We start from the raw sequence: 19,506 nt of genomic DNA, 5'->3' as shown, positions 1-19,506 counted from the left end.
AAATGCTTTGTAATATTAGTAATTTAAAAATGTATTTATTACTTTATCTATTAAAATATATTTGAAATGATGAGTAATGAAATATATACGGAATGACATTGGCATTTTTTCATAATAGACTTGTTTTATTTTATCCTGAAATAATGGGCAATAACTTGAATTAAACTGATAAAACAGAAGTGAAACACTTTGCGTTGAGGAAATGACAAAAATGGCATTATTGAATGAGTTAGTATTACTTCCTGCCTTATTTTATTCTAGTTGTATTAGTTTTAGCAAATCTTCTAAGCCTCTAAGCCTAGGAAAAGATTAATAGGTTGAGCATGGGACCTAGAGGTTGTTTCTAGTAAGGAAGTATGAGAAGAAAGTGTTAGTGTCTCTAAGAAACCAGGAGCAGTGGGTTTAGAAGGGAAGCCAAGCAGAACTGGAGGTTGTTAGGGCCAACCAGAAAAGTCATGTTGATATTCAGTGAGAACACTGTGGAAAGAGACACAGTTCTCATAGTTTTTATGTGAAAGTAAAATTTAAAATGTTAGCCATTTCTTTTAAATTTGTAAAAGACAGCAAATAAGGAGAAAGAACCACAGTGGGAAGAGTGGAAGGGGATGCTGGAAAAGCACACACAGGAAGTGACAAACTTAGACAATCCCTAAGAAAAGCCACTAAGTAGAGGTCTCATCTCATTGTGAGGAGGCTGAGCTAAGAGAAAACAATGAAGAGACTGACTGAGTGGGAGTCATGAACTTAACACAGGGAAATATTGAGATACTTCCAGGCTCTATAAAAGATCTCAGGGAAATGAATACATGTGAAATCTGGAGAAGGTAAGAGTTAGGGAAGTGTTCCAGGGACTATCAAGATTTTCTCTTCAAAATTTGAAGGCATTTCTTAAGAAGGAATGATTTGTCTTTGAAAGAAAATTGAATAAGAAAAAAAGAAGGTAAATATCTAAAATTACTTTATATATAGGGTCTGGGTTCAAAGTTGACATCTAGCCAATTTCTCAAAGTAGTAGGAAATAATAGTATCTCTTCAAACTGGAAAGTAGTATAAATTTTAGGGCTTGACATGCAGAAATGGTATTGATGGGCTGGAGAGATGAGTCAGAAGTTGAGAACACTTACTGTTTTTGCAAATGACCATGGTCTGAATCCCCAGCATCCAAAATTGGTGGTTTGCACCTGTCTATGACTCTCATGTTAAAGGATCAATATCCCTTCTAGCCAACTTGGACATTACAAACACATGGTGCACATAAACTCATGGAGACACAGCCATATATACATATATAAATTTAAAACAAATAAAAAAATAGGTTGAATAAAAAATTCAGTTTTGATTTCCAACTAAGACAGGATACCATGAATTGACAGAAAATATTTAACATACTTAATTTTCCTCCATAATTACCCATAACAAAGATGAGGATAAGTAGAATACGTGCAATTCAGTCCCCACATGCAAACAGTAGGTTAGGGCAGAAAAACAAATAGAACATGGGAAATTGCAGGAAAGGAGTAATGTTACCGAAACTGTGATGGTTCATCTAGTAGTGACCTCCACTGGATCCGGTGACAGCTAAAAGACAAGCCTCTGAACACACTGTTAACTGACCTGGGACAACTGAATGTAGATTGCCCATCTCAACAGAGGTCCAGATGAAAGGGGGTCAGGGAGAAGAGTCTTCTGCTTTTTCTCTGCTTGCCTGAACAACATTTTGGTTTCTTAATCTAAATTGTTTGGATCTTGCTGGTGAGGCCATCTGTCTTATTGGCAAGGATGTTGCTACTGCTGCATTCTTTCATGACATCAGAACTAAGCTTCTTTTGCTTTCCAACACAATTTGAAGAAAAGTGGTTCTCAAACAATCCAACTAGGTCTTCATTTTTATATTCAGACTTCATCCAGTCTCATAGACTAAGCAGTTACTTTGTTTTCACTCTGTGTATTATGAAGAGAAGCATTACTAGGCTGCTCAACTGCATCATTTAAACCAATTAAATGAACTTCCTTTAAATGCATTCATTCTTTTGCTCTTGTTCTTCTATAAAACCCTTACTAATACACTAAGAATATGAATAAATATTTTCAAAATCATAATACCAAATTCCATAAAAATTAATAAAGATACTTCTAAATTTAGTAACAAATTTTCAAATAGTTGCTTCTAATGTAAACTTTAAATAACTATAATTATAACCAAATTCAAATTTCACATGTACACACACACACACACACACACATATAATTTCAATTCTAAAGATCAACTTTGAAATTTTCCAGAAATTCATCTAAGAGACAAAGACAGGCAATAATTGGAATTTAGGTGGAACACACAATCCTGTGTTCTAGGATGGAAACAAATGGGTGGAATGTCATGAACATGATGACAGCTGCCAATTATGCCAAAAGGCAGGGTAGTCAGAAAACTTCTCAAAGTTTCATTCAGTAGTGCTTGAAATGAAAAGCAAAGGAAAGACACCCAGTAGACAGACATTCTCAGGCAACACTGGAAAAATAAATCACAAGAAACCACGTCCTGATGACATGACCCACCTGGGACTGAGAGAGAGCAAAATGTGTCCACCCTAGCAAGCACTATGTGTGCATGAAATCAAGGTGGGTAGCCTAAGACATCTAAGGATGTCTGCATCATTTTAACTATGACAAAATATTTAAAATTTATCTGGAGAATATTTTGCACACATGGAGGTACTGAGAGATTAGAGGCTTGATGGATCCTGCATGAAGATTTTTTTATTTGGGGTGAGCTTTCCTTCAAATCAAGCAATGATGGTTATGATTGGAGAGTAGGGTATTGGATTCAGAAATTTTCTAAATGGAATGAGTTGAGTGCTTTTGTGAGGAATGGATGAAAAGTCATCAGAATAAAAATATGTGCTGGTGAGATGTATCTCGGAAGAATATGTAAGTCTGGGAGTTTTCACAGATCTGTTAAATGGTCATAATATTTGGATAAACAAAGCAACTGCTGATGAAGTATCTTCAGCCCTTGTCATGAGAGTCTAAGTGTTCAGCTTCATTAACTTCATCATTTATTTCTTGGCAAAACATTCTTAAAAGTAAAATAAAGGGGAAGTATTTACAATTCTTATTATGTATATGATGATTTCCCAGCAGGCAGACTCTAATGACTTGGGCTGGCACACCAAGTGTGTGAAGGGTCCTGGCAATAAAGTCCCTGTTGCAGTAGCACCAGAGAAATGGCTCACCCACTGTGAAGTAATAGGATGATAATGAATGCTGTTCCGGCTGCTTGATGCATGGATAAGCAAAGGTGGAACTGTATTCTCTGAGGGGACCAGTGAAAGAAGGAGCAGGAGAGTGGGAAAGCAAAAGGTGTAATTCTTGGAAGCCATCAGTAGGAGTGAAATTAGTTGTATATTAATTTATCACTGAGTATTGGTACATTCCATACCACACGGTGCAATAAATCAAGTTTTTGTTAAGTTTAGTTTTACATAGCTCCATGTCTAGCACTTAGGACCCCTGTGAGGCCCTGTGACTCTTCTCACTAATGATTCAACTCTCAGCCCAGCTAGCTTCTGTAACTTGGTGGAGCTGTATGGATGACTAGAACACTAGCAGACAAAATAGGTTTAGAGTATAAGGTAACTGTAATAAAATGTTTTTCAGTCAAAAGTTGGACTGGGTGGCAATATGTGATTATCAATGAGAATGAAGAGGGTAGTCCATCTGGAAGGAACAAACCTAAAATGAGGTATATATTAATAACCAGAAAATACACTAACCCTACTTTCTGGTTGAGGAAGAAAGCAAACAAACAAAACCTAATAACCACAACAAAAGACCAAAACCAGTCACAACTGAACCTGGGAAAGACTTAAGTTAAAGCGGAGTTGTTTGAGAAGATCCTGAAATTACAGTTCTATGGACTGAATGTCTGCACTAAGCAGACACACTGCAAAATCCATGTCATTATAACACTTTTAAAAGGCAGGACTTCTAGGAGAAAATCAGACCTTGAGAGCTTACCCAGGGGCAGGAGTGATTTGTTACTATTTAAAGCCACATTAAGTTTCCTTCACTTTCCCTTGTCCTACAGCTTTCTTCCATTTGGTAATGCAAGAAGAAAGCACTCCCACCCTTAATTTTGTGTGACTGCTTATTGCAAATTAAAGTTTCCATTAAAGTTTCATGACACGGACTGATGTATGGAAAAGTTCATTGATTGAAAACAGAAAGTTTTAGACAATCCAGAAGAAAGCTGGGTAGTTTAGAAGGCTGACCTACAAATACGGTTTCAAGGAGAAACAGGCCACCTTGGCCCCTCCCACTAGAACTATTGCTGTACTCAGTTGTGCAAGAGGTGCCTGAAGAAAAATAACAATGACAACAGCAATAATTCAGGGAACAAAACAGGTAAGAAAAACATTGGATTCCATATAAACAAAGAATGGGAAGTAGAGTCAGATGTGCCCAAAGTTCGAGACATGAAGGTTAATAAATGATGACTTTGCAGTAAAGGATCTGAATACTTTTTTCAGTGTGATTCTGCTTTCCAGGACATTGGTTTTCCCACCAATCTATGTATTATTTATTTAGACGGTTTTTAATCAAAATTAGTACAAACATATTTGGAAATATTAAAAGTCTTTCAGGAAAAACTTTGTTTCAGAGATAATATTAGTGGATACTAGAAGGCTTAATATATTACTAAGAACTAGGAACAGCAATAATACAAAAAATGAGGTGATGATAATCATGTGTGATCTGTGTGATTATAAGTGTGTATGTGTGTGGGAGGAAGTTTGGTGTGTATGTTTGTGTGTGTTGTGTGTGTGTGTGTATTTGCATTAATGTGTGGCCATGATTGTGGAGTCCAGAGGATAGCTTCAGGTGTCTTCCTTTTTAAATCTTTTTTATTATATTATTTTTAAAAAGGAAGCAAACTATTTTTTTATTTTGCATACCAAACCTAGTTGTCACTCCCTCCCCTCCTCCCATTCCTTCCAGTTTCCTCCCTACCCCATCCCCATCCACTCCTCAGAGAGGGTAAGGCAGATTGCTTTGGGAAGGTCCAAGGCCCTCCCTACTATATATAGGCTGAGCAAGTTGTCCATCCAAAAAGAATGGGTTCCCAAAAAGCCAGTATACGCAGTGGGGATAAATTCTGGTGCCCGTTGCCCCGCATTTTACCACAGTCATACAACTGGTTACACACATTCAGAGGGCCTAGTTTGGTCCTATGCTAGTTCCTTTCCTGTCCGACTGGAGATGGTGAGCTCCCATTAGCTCAGGTAAATTGTTTCAGTGGGTGTCCCCATCATGGTTTTGACCTCTTTGCTCATATTCTCACTCCTCTCACTCTTCAACTGGACTTTGGGAGCTCAGCCCAGTGCCCTGATGTGGGTCTCTGCCTCTGTTTCCATCAGTTGCTGCATGAAGGTACTATGGTGACATTTAAGATATTTATTAATCTGTCTACAGGGCAGGGCCAGTTCAGACACCCTCTTCTCTATAGTTTGGGGTCTTAGCTGGGGTCATCCTTGTGGATTTCTGCGAATTTCTCTAGTGTTGGGTTTCTTGCTAGCCCCATAATGGCTCCCTCAATCAAGATACTTCTTTTCTTGCTCTCATCTCTGTCCTTCCTCCATTTCGAGTATTCCATTTCTTCAATTTCTCCTCAACCTTCCCCTTCTTCCCTCCTCTTCCCCTTCTGACCTCCTTTCTCCCCTATGCCCATGCTCCCAATTTTGTCAGGTGATCTTGTGTATTTCCCCTTTCCAGGTGAATCTATATATGTTTTTATTAGAGTTCTCCTTGTTACTTAGCTTCTCTGGAGTCGAGGCCTAAATAGGCTCATTATCCTTTGCTTTATAGCTAGTATCCACTTGTGAGTAAGTGTTCATGTTCATCTTCCTGGGTCTGCGTTACCTCGCTCAGAATGGTTTTATTAGTTCATCTTCAGGTGCCTTCTTCAAGAATAACATTCACCTCCTTTGGTACACAGCCTCTCTGATTGCATTAAACTCATCAAACTTTGTGCTAAGTATGTTTCCAGGGACCCATCCTGTCTCTACTTTTTCACAACTGGGAAAATAAGTGAGTCATCAGGCCCAGCATTTTATTCTAGCCCCAGGTGGTCTACTAATTAGTACCACATTCTCAATCAAAAATGTGTAGACCAGACTTCCCTGGCTGCACACTCTTTGTCCTTCAGTCTTCTAGCCAGGAATATAAATGACTGGGTTTCCCACCCAAAATTTGGAAAGAGAACTGAGATAATGGATAGCAAATATATTTTGACTGGTTTCCCTAGAAGAGAGAAAAATGTCAGATTTGTGACCACAAGGAGGTCATGTATAATCATGCCTCTGATGGAAGTAGAGTGTGCATTTGTCCAAATGCCTGAATGCCTGTCCTAGTGTGCAGATGAATGACCCATTTTATTGGAGACTTAGGAATTTTGTCTGTTCCTTTGACTGGAAACCAATTTAGTCAGTCATACAGAGATGTAAATCATAAATAAAATAGAGAAAGATGACAATGGTGAGTCCAACAACGTAGAATCCCTAAAGTCATCTGTAATTACCTTAGGCTAGACATTACAAAGCCAAATATAAAAATATACTAAAAAGTTAATACAGGCATCCCCATTATGGGATTTATCATTTCTTCTCACTTCATGGTGATTCTGTCTGTAGATGTCTTCAAAGGCAAAAAGAAATACATAGGATGTATTTAGTTTCTTTTACTTCAAGATTGATTTATTTATCTCTATATTGAATGTTTATCATTCAAGATATTAATGATTCCCTTTGGAAAGGCAAATTTATTCTTAGAACACAGTACCATCTCTTTATTATTTCAAAATTTCTCATTTTTTTTACTTTCTCCCTCATTACAAAATTCTAAGTCAGCTAGAACAAATAGGTAAGGAAAAACTACTCTGTTGTTTGACTTTTTTAATGAATATAAAATTAGAACAAGACTTTTAGCCTTTACGGACAGCCATTTGATTGAGCCTGAGATAATTAATACTGAATAACTTTTTCAGTAGAATTACTATTTTACATACTTAACAGTAAAACAAAAAAAAACACTAGAAATTTAACCAAAATCACAACTTATATTTATTATTGTCTTGCTTTGTTTTTTATGCAAGGGATAGGATGTGGAACTTATTGCAAACAAGAAGGACAAAACCTGACAAAGAGTCTTTGGTACTGGAATCTGTCTGTTTTTGTGTAATTCTCCATAGGGATAATAGCATAGACGAGATGAGGGTACATCCTCACAGACATTCCTAAATCAGTAGGATGATGAAGCGTATACACCCCTGTGTAAACAAATAGACAAAAAGAAGATATAATTTGGTAAAAACTAGTTCTAGAAGGGACTTTGACATGGAGCTGTTGGTTATCTGAGATGAAAAACGTTCAAAGAGTATTGAGGATGAAGAATTGCAATCTTACTTGTTTCTTCATGATATGTAAATAGGACAACTTCTTCCATCAAAGGTTCAGAATTTAAATACATGAGAATTTTAAACCCCCTCTGATTAAAAAAAAAATTAGAGATCAAATCCATTTGGTTATACCATTCAGGTATATTTGTGATCTGTTTTCCCAGTGGTCAAGGCAAAGCTTAGAACATCATAATTTATGATGTTAGTGCCTTAGACATATATATATATATATATATATGAATATATATATGAATATGTCTAATATATATTCTTTGATTCGTTTCTTTAATCAAAGTTAGATGCGCTTGCCATGTGATTTTAGTTTTTAAGTCAACTGTTAGATTGGATAATTTCTACTAATTTCTACAGTTGAAAGACTGGCTTGGATGCCTAGCTATATGTCTTATGCCCTCTGCATCTCTAGTCGGATCACTACTTCATTCCCTTGGCACACAGTTGAATGCTTTAGAACCAAATCCAGTAACTCGGATAGCTCATTTTTTTCTAATCATTTATCGAGGCCCTTCAGAACCACAAAGATTATGTACTATATATCTCCAACAAACTCAATGACTCTTTACAAATTATCTAACATCAAGCCTAGCATTTAATTAGAAATTACATTGTATCTGATACAGAGATATTAATTTCTTTTATGTGACAAAATACTCAATAAACATAGTCTTTGAAAGTTTTCATGAATATAGGAAATTGTTTTGATTCAATCAATTTAACATTTGTCACTGGAAAACATGATATTTAGTATATTTTTTACTTTCCTTAGGAAAATCTATTGTGTAAGTAAGTGTAGATCTGATAATTGAGAACTGAAGTTAATGTTCCTGCTCTACACAAGAAAGACATGGAAGTATCTCGCCTATTTTGCTGTTTTCCTACATTCTAATTGTTTTTTGAGTATCTAAATGTTTACATGCAAAAGAAAAGGATAAAATGCTTCATTATTGCGTACAATCAACAATTTCTGTAAGTTTTACAAATTGGAAAAGTATATTTTTAATATTGTCCAAACTGTTCAATGTGATAATTCCAGGAACTGTAATTTCTATACCATATTAATGTGTGGTTGTACGACTTCTAAGAAAGACTATAGAATACCATTCTATGGTAGCTTTTAACAGATTTTTTCTTTCATGGTGAAGAGGCATGTATGCTGATATTTTGTTTGTGCTATAACAAATAAAGCATGCTTGAGGATCAGAGTGTGGAGCAAGGCAGTAGATAGTCATAGAGAACAGGCAGTGGTAGCACACACCTTTAATCCTGACACTCTGGAAGAAGCAGGAGACAGAGCTCTGTGAGTTCAAGGTCACCCTGAGCAACACAGGATTGGTCAAGTCAATAAAACAAGAAGAGCAAGGTCGTGATGGTTCTGGCCTTTTCCCCCAATACTTGGGAATCACATGCCTTTAATCCTAACCCTACAAAGGTGGAGACATGAAAGGACAATGGCTTATTGGAGAGAAGAATATAAGATGGGAGGATACAGGAGCTCAAGGCATTTAGTCTGTTAGGAATAAATAATTGCGGGGCGATGGTGGTGCACGCCTTTAATCCCAGGACTCTGGAGGTAGAGACAGGTGGATCTCTGTGAGTTCAAGGCCAGCCTGGTCTAAAAGAGCTAGTTTCAGGACAGGCACCAAAGCTATAGAGAAACCTTGTCTTGAAAAAACAAAACAAGCAAACAAACAAACAAAAAAGAAATGAATACTTTACATTGGTATGGATTTTAGATTCTTAATACAAATCTGAGGTCAATTTTATTAAAATGCATGTATTTTTCTACTTTTGATTAGTTATTATGTTTATTCAGCTCATTTAAAAATATAATAGTGGTCTTTAACAGTCACATATTATAGACATGCTTGGTTTTCAAGATATGCAGAAATATATTTCAAATGGATAGGCAATCTTCAAAAACTTCAGGACCTACAGACTATGACATTTTTTTTCAAAGTTTATTAAATTATAAAAGTTTCCATTTTCGCCCCTCCTCCTGACACCCTCCCACTCCCCCCACTCCCTCTCCTCCTCCCTCTCCATCCCTAAGAGCAGTCGGGTTTCCTGCCCTGTGGGAAGTTCAAGTTCCTCCCCCCTCCATCCAGGTCCAGGAAGGTGAGTATCCAAACAGACTGGATCCCAAAAATCCAGTATATGCAGAGGAAATAAGTCCCAGTGTCATTGTCAATGGTTTTTCAGAAAGACTCTGGGCCAGCCACATTCAGAGAATCCAGCCACATTCAGAGAATCTGGTTGGATCACATGCTCGTTCAGTACCAGTCCAACTGGCCTTGGTGAACTCTCATTAGATCAGTTCCCTTGTATCAGTGGGTGATCGCACCCCTCGCGGTCCTGATTTCCTTTTTCATGTTCTTTCTCCTTCTGCTCCTCATTTGGACCTTGGGGGGGCTCAGTCCGGTGCTCCAATGTGGGTCTCCGTCTGTATCGCCATCCATCGTCGGATGAAGGTTCCCTCTGGTCTTGCCTTCTTTGCTCACGTTCTCTTTCCTTCTGCTTCTCGTTTGGACCTAGTGAGTTAAGTCTAGTGTTCCAATGAGGGTCTCTGTCTCTATCTCCATCCATCGCCAGATGAAGTTTCTATGGTGATATGCAAAATATTCATCAATATGGTTATGGGCCAAGGCCGGTTCAGGCACCCTCTCCTCTGTCCAGAGAACAATCTCGGGATCTCTCCTTGGACCTGGTATCCCATTTATAATCAAGTCTCTTGTAAACCCTAAAATGACTCCCTTAGTTGAGATATATTCTTCCCTGATCCCATATCCATCCTTCCTCCCTCCCCCCCATCCCAGTCCCCCGAGCTTTCCCCATTTCTCCCCTACTCCCTTCTCTCTAACCCTCTCCCCTTCCAACAACCCTCCCACCCCACCCGCCCATGCACCCGAGGTTACCTGGGACTTTTGTCTATTTCCAATCTCCAGGAGGATAACTACATGATTTTCTTCAGGTTCACCTTCTTATTTAGCTTCTCTAGGAACACGAATAATAGGTTCAAAGACCTTTAATTATGTCTAGAATCCACTTATGAGTGAATACATACCATATTCCTCTTTTTGTGTCTGGCTTACCTCACTCAGGAAAGCGTTTTCTATGTCCATCCATTTGCATGCAAAATTCAAGATGTCATTGTTTTTTACCGCTGAGTAAAACTCTAATGTGTATATGTTCCACACCTTCTTTAACCATTCTTCTATTGAGGAGCACCTAGGTTGTTACCAGGTTCTGGCTATTACAAATAGTGCTGCTATGAACATAGTTGAACAAATGCTTTTGTGGTATGATAGGGCATCTCTTGGGTATATTCCCAGGAGTGGAATTGCTGGGTCTTGAGGGAGGTTGACTCCCAGTTTCCTGATAAACTGCCACACTGATTTCCACAGTGGCTGCACAAGATTGTATTCCCACCAACAATGGATAGTATACATGAGCAACCCCAAAAACTCTACTAAAGAATTCCTACAGCTGATAAACACCGTTAGTAATGTGGCAGGATACAAGATCAACTCCAAAAAATCAGTTGCCCTCCTATACACAAAGGATAAAGAAGCAGTGAGGGAAATCAGAGAAACTTCACCTTTCACGATAGCCACAAATAGTATAAAATATCTTGGGATAACTCTGACCAAGGAAGTGAAAGACCTATTTGACAAGAACTTTAAGTCTTTGAAGAAAGAAATTGAGGAGGATACCAGAAAATGGAAAGATCTCCCTTGCTCTTGGATTGGGAGGAACAACATAGTAAAAATGGCAATTCTACCAAGCAATCTATAGATTCAATGCAATCCCCATCAAAATCCCATCAAACTTCTTCACAGACCTTGAGAGAATAATAATTAATTTTATATGGAAAAACAAAAAACCCAGCATAGCCAAAACAATCTTATATAATAAGGGATCTTCTGGAGGTATAACCATCCCTGACTTCAAACTCTATTACACAGCTACAGTATTGAAAACAGCTTGGTACTGGCATAAGAACAGAGAAGTCGACCTATGGAATCGAATAGAAGACCCAGATATTAACCCACAAACCTATGAACACTTGATTTTCGACAAGGGGGCTAAAGGTATGCAATGGAAGAAGGAAAGCATCTTTAACAAATGGTGCTGGCATAACTGGATGTCAACCTGTAGAAGAATGAAAGTAGATCCATATCTATCACCATGCACAAAAATCAAGTCCAAATGGGTTAAAGACCTCAACATTAATTGGACCACTTTGAACCAGATAGAAGAGAGAGTGGGAAGTAGTCTACAAGACATAGGCACAGGAGACCACTTCCTAGGCAGACTATGACATTTAAAATGTTGTAATAACTTAAAATTCTTCGGATGTGATACATCTGCTCCTGGCAGCACCAATTACTTTAACAGGATGATGAACATTAAAGAAACTCCTTATGAAGTTTGCTTCCATGTGGCAAGGCTATCCATTTTGGCAAGAAACTGCCCTTGCTTGGACTGCTTGACTATATGGTATATTGACTGGACAAACAGGACCCACAGGAAAATGACTACCTAACTTGAAGATGTGTAGGACGTCCTTCTGTTTTTGTGTTGATTTCATTGGTTAATAAAAAAAGCAGTTTATTTATTAACCCCTGATATGGCAGAACTTAGATAGGCAGAGAAGATAGAACTGAATGCTGGGAGGAAGAAAGCAGAGTCAGAGAGACCCCATGGATCCTCTGCCTGAGACAGATGCTGGGTAGCATTTTACCTAGTAAGCCACTACCACGTGGAGATATACAGATTAATAGAGATGGATTAAATCAAGATGTGACAGTTAGTCAATAAGAGGCTAGAGCTAATGGGCCAAGCAGTAATTTAATTATTAAAATTTCTGTGTTATTTCAGGGCTAAGCTACCCAGGCAGCCAGGACAGACAAATGGGCCCTCCTGCAACAAAGATGGGACAGTTCTTCAAGATTCCTGCTTCATGGAAGAGTCTGCCAGACATTCTGCAGGACACAGAGGGAAATGATTTATAAACAGCCAATATAGGTGGGACAGTTTCAAATTTTCTGCCTCACTGAGAAATCTGCTAAACACACTAGGCCTACAGGTTGAAGATGGATGATGCTCCAACATTACAGAAAAACTTTTGGTCACTTTTTAGGTAGCCAGATATCTCTGTCATTTCTGGAGTTTTAAAAGTTGCTTACAGTACACTTCCAGTTTATGCAAGTAATACTATATACTTCTTTGGTCTTTGATCAAGTTGAAGACTAATAGCTGTATAATAGCTTTCCTTAATTATGCTAAAAGATAAATTAGATATGAAACTTTAACAAAGATAGATAGATGATAGTGTATTTTCTTTAACTTTGTCAGATACAAATAGAGTAGTTATTGTAATGGTAATTATTGCTTGATACCAGTTTTGTTATATGGATATTTTCCTACATTAAGGTTAAAACCTTCCTTTTTAATTAAACAAAAAGGGGTAATAATGTAGGATGTGCCTCTGTATTCTATGTCTCTCAAATTGGTTAATGAATAAAGCTGTTTTGGCCAGTGGCCAGGTAGAATAAAGCAAGGTAGGAAATCCAAAGATGTAGAGATAGAGAAGGCAGAGTCAGGGAGATACCATGTCATTGCTGAGGATGTAACCTGTCAGGGCATCACCAGTAAGTCATTGCTATATAGCAATACACAGATTGGTAGAAATGGGTTAATTTACGTGAGAGCCATTGAGTAGTATGTCTAAGCCACAGGCCAAACAATTACAATTAATATTATGCCTTTGTTTGTTTATCTGATAGATGGCTACAGACCTGTGGACAGAGAGGAACTGGTCCACTGGGGCTGGAAGAGATGGGGAAAATATCCATTTACAAGTCTGAAGACTTGTAGAGATAGGATACCCCATTAGGTCTGAGGATTTCCTAGAAGTAAAACCTGGTAGCTGACTGCTCTGCTTCTTTGCTCTTTCAGCTTTCAACCCCTAATATGTGACTCCAGCCTTTTTATTATTAAAACCAATTAGATTCATGCTACAGGCATGATTTTAAAACTCAAACTACAGGAACAGTAGTGCCTAGAACGGGAGGTTGCATCTCCTTTAGGGAATTGTTTATGACTCTTATTAAACACTTAATGCTTCCTGTGACTTTTTTTTAATAGGTATTGATGTCATATTCTTGGATAAGATCAAGTACAACTTCATTATTTGTAACCAATAACAATTCTCTAGTGGACTTTAAACTAGTAATGATTTTCAATTCATATATGTTTTAGAATAAGCTATATGTAGACTTTAATAATATAATTTCCCTTAAAATAGCTTCAATCCTTTAAACCTTCATCTTTCTGTACCGGTCTCTATCTCTTTTAATCTGCCTCTATCTCTCTGTGTCTGTCTCTATCTCTATCTCTCTCTCTGTCTCTGTCTTTCTCTCTGTATCTATCTCTCTGTCTTTGTCCCTCCTGTATCTCAGTCTCTGCCCCTGCCTCTATCTCTGTCCCTGAATCTATTTCCTGTCTGTGCCTACATCTCTCTGTCTCGTTTCCTGCCTCTATCTATGCTTCTGTCTCTATCTCTCTTTCTTTGTCCCTGCTTATATCTCTGACTCTATCTTGCTGGCTTTATCCCTCTGAATTTTTACGAATCACAATTTGTCTCTCTGGTTTAAAGGCTGTGACTCCCTGGTGGTCAAAGAAGCTCTGCTACCTCATGAGATACTTTACTCAAAAACACTTCCCAACATCATTGATGTTGAAGATTGATTGAAACTTAACAGTGATTTTCATTAATTTCACAGAATTTGATAGACTTTTATTTTAAAGTCATTTCTTGTTTTCATTGATCTCTGTAGTACCTTCCTCTCTGCTTCTGCTAACACCTGACAGGCATTCTTACTTTTAGTACAATGTATCTTTGATTGGTCACAGCATCCAGGCAATACTAGTTTTGAAAAGGATTATTCTGGTAACCTTTATTGGGGAAAATTAATAATATGTACAATAAATGGTAGTTTTCATGCATATTTTTAAATTTTTAAATATTTTCTTATGCAAACTACACAAGCCCTCACAATTCTGCTAGAGCACTAAGACTATGCAAGTCAAATTTGTCATCTATTCTAACCCATTAAGCAAGTAAAGGAATTGAGGCAGAAGTCTTAAGTAAAACAGAGCTGAATTGGAATGACTGTAATGCATCTAGTTCTTCAATGACTTGTATTGAATGTATTTCAAAGGAGAGATCATTCTTACTCTGTACCTCTGATGAGTTAAATGATAAACATCACCAATTTATACTTCAGATACATTGCCAGAAATCTCAACGTACGTTAAATATTAAATCACAAAGATACCTTTAGAAGGGACCTTTTTTGAATATGATAAGGAAGAAAATATCCTAGTTAAAAATGGTCATTTTAGGAGCGAAGGAAATGTATCATTTATCCTAGCTAAAAATGATCACTTAATGAGAAAAGATGTCTCATTGGCAGTGTGCTGGTCCAATACCCATGAGGCAGGTTTGGATTCAGTCTTCTACAACAACAATACACACACTCACAGCATACTGCTCAAGTAGGAACATAAAAATCAAAATTTAGAAATAGAAAGATATAATTCCATAAATAGTTTTGGTTTTAGCTAATACCACCTAGAAAATGGTTGTCAACCTTTCTAATGCGTGACCCTTTAACATAGTTTTTCATTTGTGATGATCATAAGCCAGAGTCATTTTTTTGCTAGTTTACACCTGAAATTTTGCTACTTTATGTATTATCATGTGGTCTTAGGTGACCGCTGTGAGAAGATCGCTAGACCCTCAAAGAGGTCACTATCCACAGGTTGAGAACTACTAATCTAGAGGGAAATTCTGTTCTCACCTCTAAAAAGAATAATGTACTTTGTGACACACAAGGCATATTAAAACACATAACAAAAAACACAACTTCAACAATTACAGGAACTGTGAACTCAAAAGTACTAATTGAGTATTTGTATATTAAAATGTTAGTAAATGGGGAAAAGAAAAAAGCAAAAGAACAAATATCTTATCCACTGGTAGACACTTCGACATCTTAGTATTTTATTTCATGAATCCAGTATGTCACATAACTTTCATTTCTAAAATAAGTAACAACCACAAAAGAATGGGGCCTCAGTGTTGATGCTGACAAATGAATGTGGAAAGCTGGTGTTCAGCTGCCAATTTTTCCAAAGGATAGGTAATTCAGGCCCCACGTTTACTCCTAATTGTACATGCTTAGACTTAATGTTGAATGAAGCATGATAGAAAGACTCAGTGAAGGAGGAAGGATAAATGCTAATTAACTTGAACAGTTCTGATGCTCTTCATTAGCGCTAAATATCCTTGAATTGCTGCTGCCTACAGATCACAAAGGCAGAACCTCCCAGCTAGCTTTGCATATTTAGTATTGTGTGCTGCCTTGTCAGGCAGCCAGGGACTTCCTCATCTACTCATTCTGAAGCAGAGGCTTACTCCTCATTTAATACCTTGAATTGATTCTATTTAGGTTGTAATCTGCCTTAATTGCTACTAAGATATTGAATTGTATAAAACAGTTGTTAAATACAATTTGTGATTTAACAAGAAGCATTGTGTAGAATCAAAAAGGCATTAAAATTCAAAATCACTTAATTTTGAGATCTAATTTCTTTATTAATGGTGTTTCTGGAATTTTCTAGAGTTCTTAAGTGAATACCTTCAAGAATATTTTTCAATTACATGATGAACTATGGCTCTTTGTTGCAAATACTTAGGGATGATATTCAGAAGAAAATCTACTTTTTGAATCTTCAAGTCTTCTTTACCCTCAAAACAGTACAATTTAAGAAACTATTTTTTTCTAAGTAAATTTCATTAACAAGGGTTAGTGAGGCTAGATCTCTGCAAAGAGCTATAATGAGGGATTTGTGCAGTGAGAATCACAGGACAACTTCAAGATTTTTCACAGAACTAAATCTGATACCATTAAAATGCCCAAGAGAGCATTCCAAGAGTACAGGGCCAGATCTTTTGCAAATACTGAACAGAAAATGAAGGTGAAGATCTGTTCTCAAATGGCTAGCTTTTTTGTCTACACAACTATTAAGGATTGCAATTTCTGTAATTATTGTAGAATTTGTCAATGTTCCAATAACAAATTTAAGGATGTGAGAATATTATGTAATGACTAGACACCGTGCAATAATGTACCATGTAAAATACTGGAGAAACAGGGCCAATGAGAATATTCTATCACCTAGATTTCGACACTCTAATCAATAAAGACATGTTACCAAAATAAAAAAAAGCAATACTGTATTAACAGAATAATAAAGGTCAGACATTTCTTGAACCTGTACTATTTATAAGTAAATAGTAGTTGATAAGAACACTTTTCAAGAAATCTTTTCAAATGTTTTAGTATAGTTCTGATTTTCATCTAGATTAGTATGATAATGTAAGTAGATTATGTTAATATGGTAATATATTTAGATTAAATATAGTAATACATTCAATCATCTGGAAAGGTGAAAAAATATAAGCTATACTAATGTTTCTAGAAAGACACACTTCAAACATCCCCATCCCATCAATCAGACCCTGTAAGCTACAAGTCCCACTCTGCCTCCAAACACTCCTATGCCCCACAACCTCAAAGGAACTCTGAAACACAGACTGCAAATATGCAGACAATACCAAGAGGTGAGTGACCACCCACTGGTGCTGGGACACATGACTCTCTAGGCCCTCCATACTGGGATAAAACCCTAGGCTGCTCCCCACCTGCCTCAGCAGGCAAGTTTCCAGCAGGTAGGGAGTTCCAGCACTCCCACCCCATTGACTGAACCCTTCAGTCTACAAGTTTCTCTCTGCCCCCATATTATCCTATCCACTGCAACTTTAGAGAAATTCTGAAATACAGGCTGTAACTACACAGAGGGGACCAAGAGGTAGGTTGCTCCAACATCCTACCCCATTGATCAGCTACTCTAAGCTACAAGTCCCACTCTGCACACAATCCCTCTTATCCCCCATGATCTCAGAGGAAACCTGGACCATAGGATCCAACTACACAGAGAAGATCAAGAGAAGAACTCTGAAGCACAGGTTGTGATTGCACAGAGTGGACCAAGAGAGTGGACCAAAATGATGGGTCAAGAGAGATCTTAGTGACTCCCTGAGACATAGACAATGACAGTAGAGAGAAGTCCAAGAATAGTTCCCAAAGAAACAGACAGCCAAAGAAAGGAATCAGACCAAGAGGAAAGAACAATGCTGACACCAACTAGAGGAAGAGATGGGTAGACACTAATGCAAGAATTCATTCAACAACACAAAAAGCAATGTGGTAATACCAGAACCCAGTGATCATACAACAGGAAGACTTGATCATCCTAACCCAGAAGAAGAAGAAAACAATTTTAAACATAATTTTATGAAGATGATGGAGACCTTTAAAAAGGAAATGAAAAATTCTTTAAAGAAATAGAGGAAAAGACAAAGAAAAAATTGGAAGAAATGGATAAATCTCACAAAGAAACACAAGAAAACTGAGATAAAACAATTAAACAGGTAAAGCAAAAAATTCAAACAGTTCAAAACTTGAAGACTGAAATAGAGGCAATAAAGGTAACACAACTTGAGGGAAATTTGGATATGGAAAATCAGGAAAAATAAATGGGAACTACAGAAACAAGCATAACCAAAAAATACAAAAGATGAAAGAGAAAATCTCGGGTGTTGAAGATACTATAGAGGAAATAGATTCATCAGTAAGAAAAACATTAAATCCAGCAAATTCTTAACACAAAATATCCAGGAAATCTGGAATACCATGGAAAGACCAATTAACCTAAGACTAATTGGAATAGAAGAAGGAGAACTCCAGCTCAAAAGCACAGAAAATATATTCAACAAAATTATAGAAGAAAACTTTCCCAACCTAAAAAAAGATATCCCTATGAAAGTACAAGAAGTTTATAGAACACAAAATAGGCTGGAGGAAAAAAAAATACCCTCATCATATAATAATCAAAAGGCAAATTATACAGAACAAAGAAAAATAATAAGAGCTGAAAAGGAAAGAGGTCATGAAACATATAAGGGCCAACCTTTTAAAATTGTACACAACTTCTTAATGGAAATCATAAAAGCCATAAGGTCCTCAATAGATGTGCTTCAGACACTAAGAGACCATGAATGCAAACCCAAACTACTATTATCCAACAAAGCTTTCAGTCACCATCGATGGAGAAAAGAAGATATTCCATAACAAAACCAGATTCAAATAATACCTATTCACAAAACAGTCATTCAGAAAGTAATAGAAGGAAAACGCTAACCCAAGGAAGCTAAAAACACCCCAAAAAACACAGGCAACAGATAATTTCACACTAGCAAACCCTAAATATGGGAAACACAGAAACACAACCACTAAAAAATAATAGAAATTAATAGTCACTGGTCTTAAGCTCTTAATATTATTGGACTCAATTCACCTATAAAAAGAAATAATAAAATTCTACTACTATTATATGAAAATATAAACATTACATATTTTAATTATTAAATTTAAAATAAAAATGATCCATTTTTCTCTAGTTATGAATGATAGCTTTGTAACCTTTGCCTTAGTGTTCTATTGTTGTGAAAAGGCACTATGAACAGCAACTCTTATAAGAGAAAGCATTTAATTGATGCAGTGCTTGCTTAGAGTTTCCAAAGTTGAATCTATTGTTCCAAATGGTGGGGAACAGGACAGCACGCAAATAGACACTGTGTTGGAGAAGTAGCTGAGAGGTCCATATCTGAATCTATAGACAGGAGGAAAAGAGAGTCACTGGACCTGGCTTGGGGTTTTAAAACCTCAAAGCCTGCCCCCAGTGACACTCTTCTCCATGTCTCCAACAAAGCCACACCTCTTAATCCCTCTCAAATAGTGCCACTCCCTGATGACAAAGCATTTAATCTCATGAGCATTCAAGCCTATGAAGGCCATTGTATTCAAACCACCACATTCCAGTCCCTCACATCCATAAGCTTATAG

The sequence above is a fragment of the Myodes glareolus genome, chromosome 16 (assembly GCF_982192425.1).
Source record: "Myodes glareolus chromosome 16, mMyoGla1.1, whole genome shotgun sequence".
Lineage (NCBI taxonomy): Eukaryota > Metazoa > Chordata > Mammalia > Rodentia > Cricetidae > Myodes > Myodes glareolus.
This window is presented reverse-complemented; position numbering follows the sequence as displayed.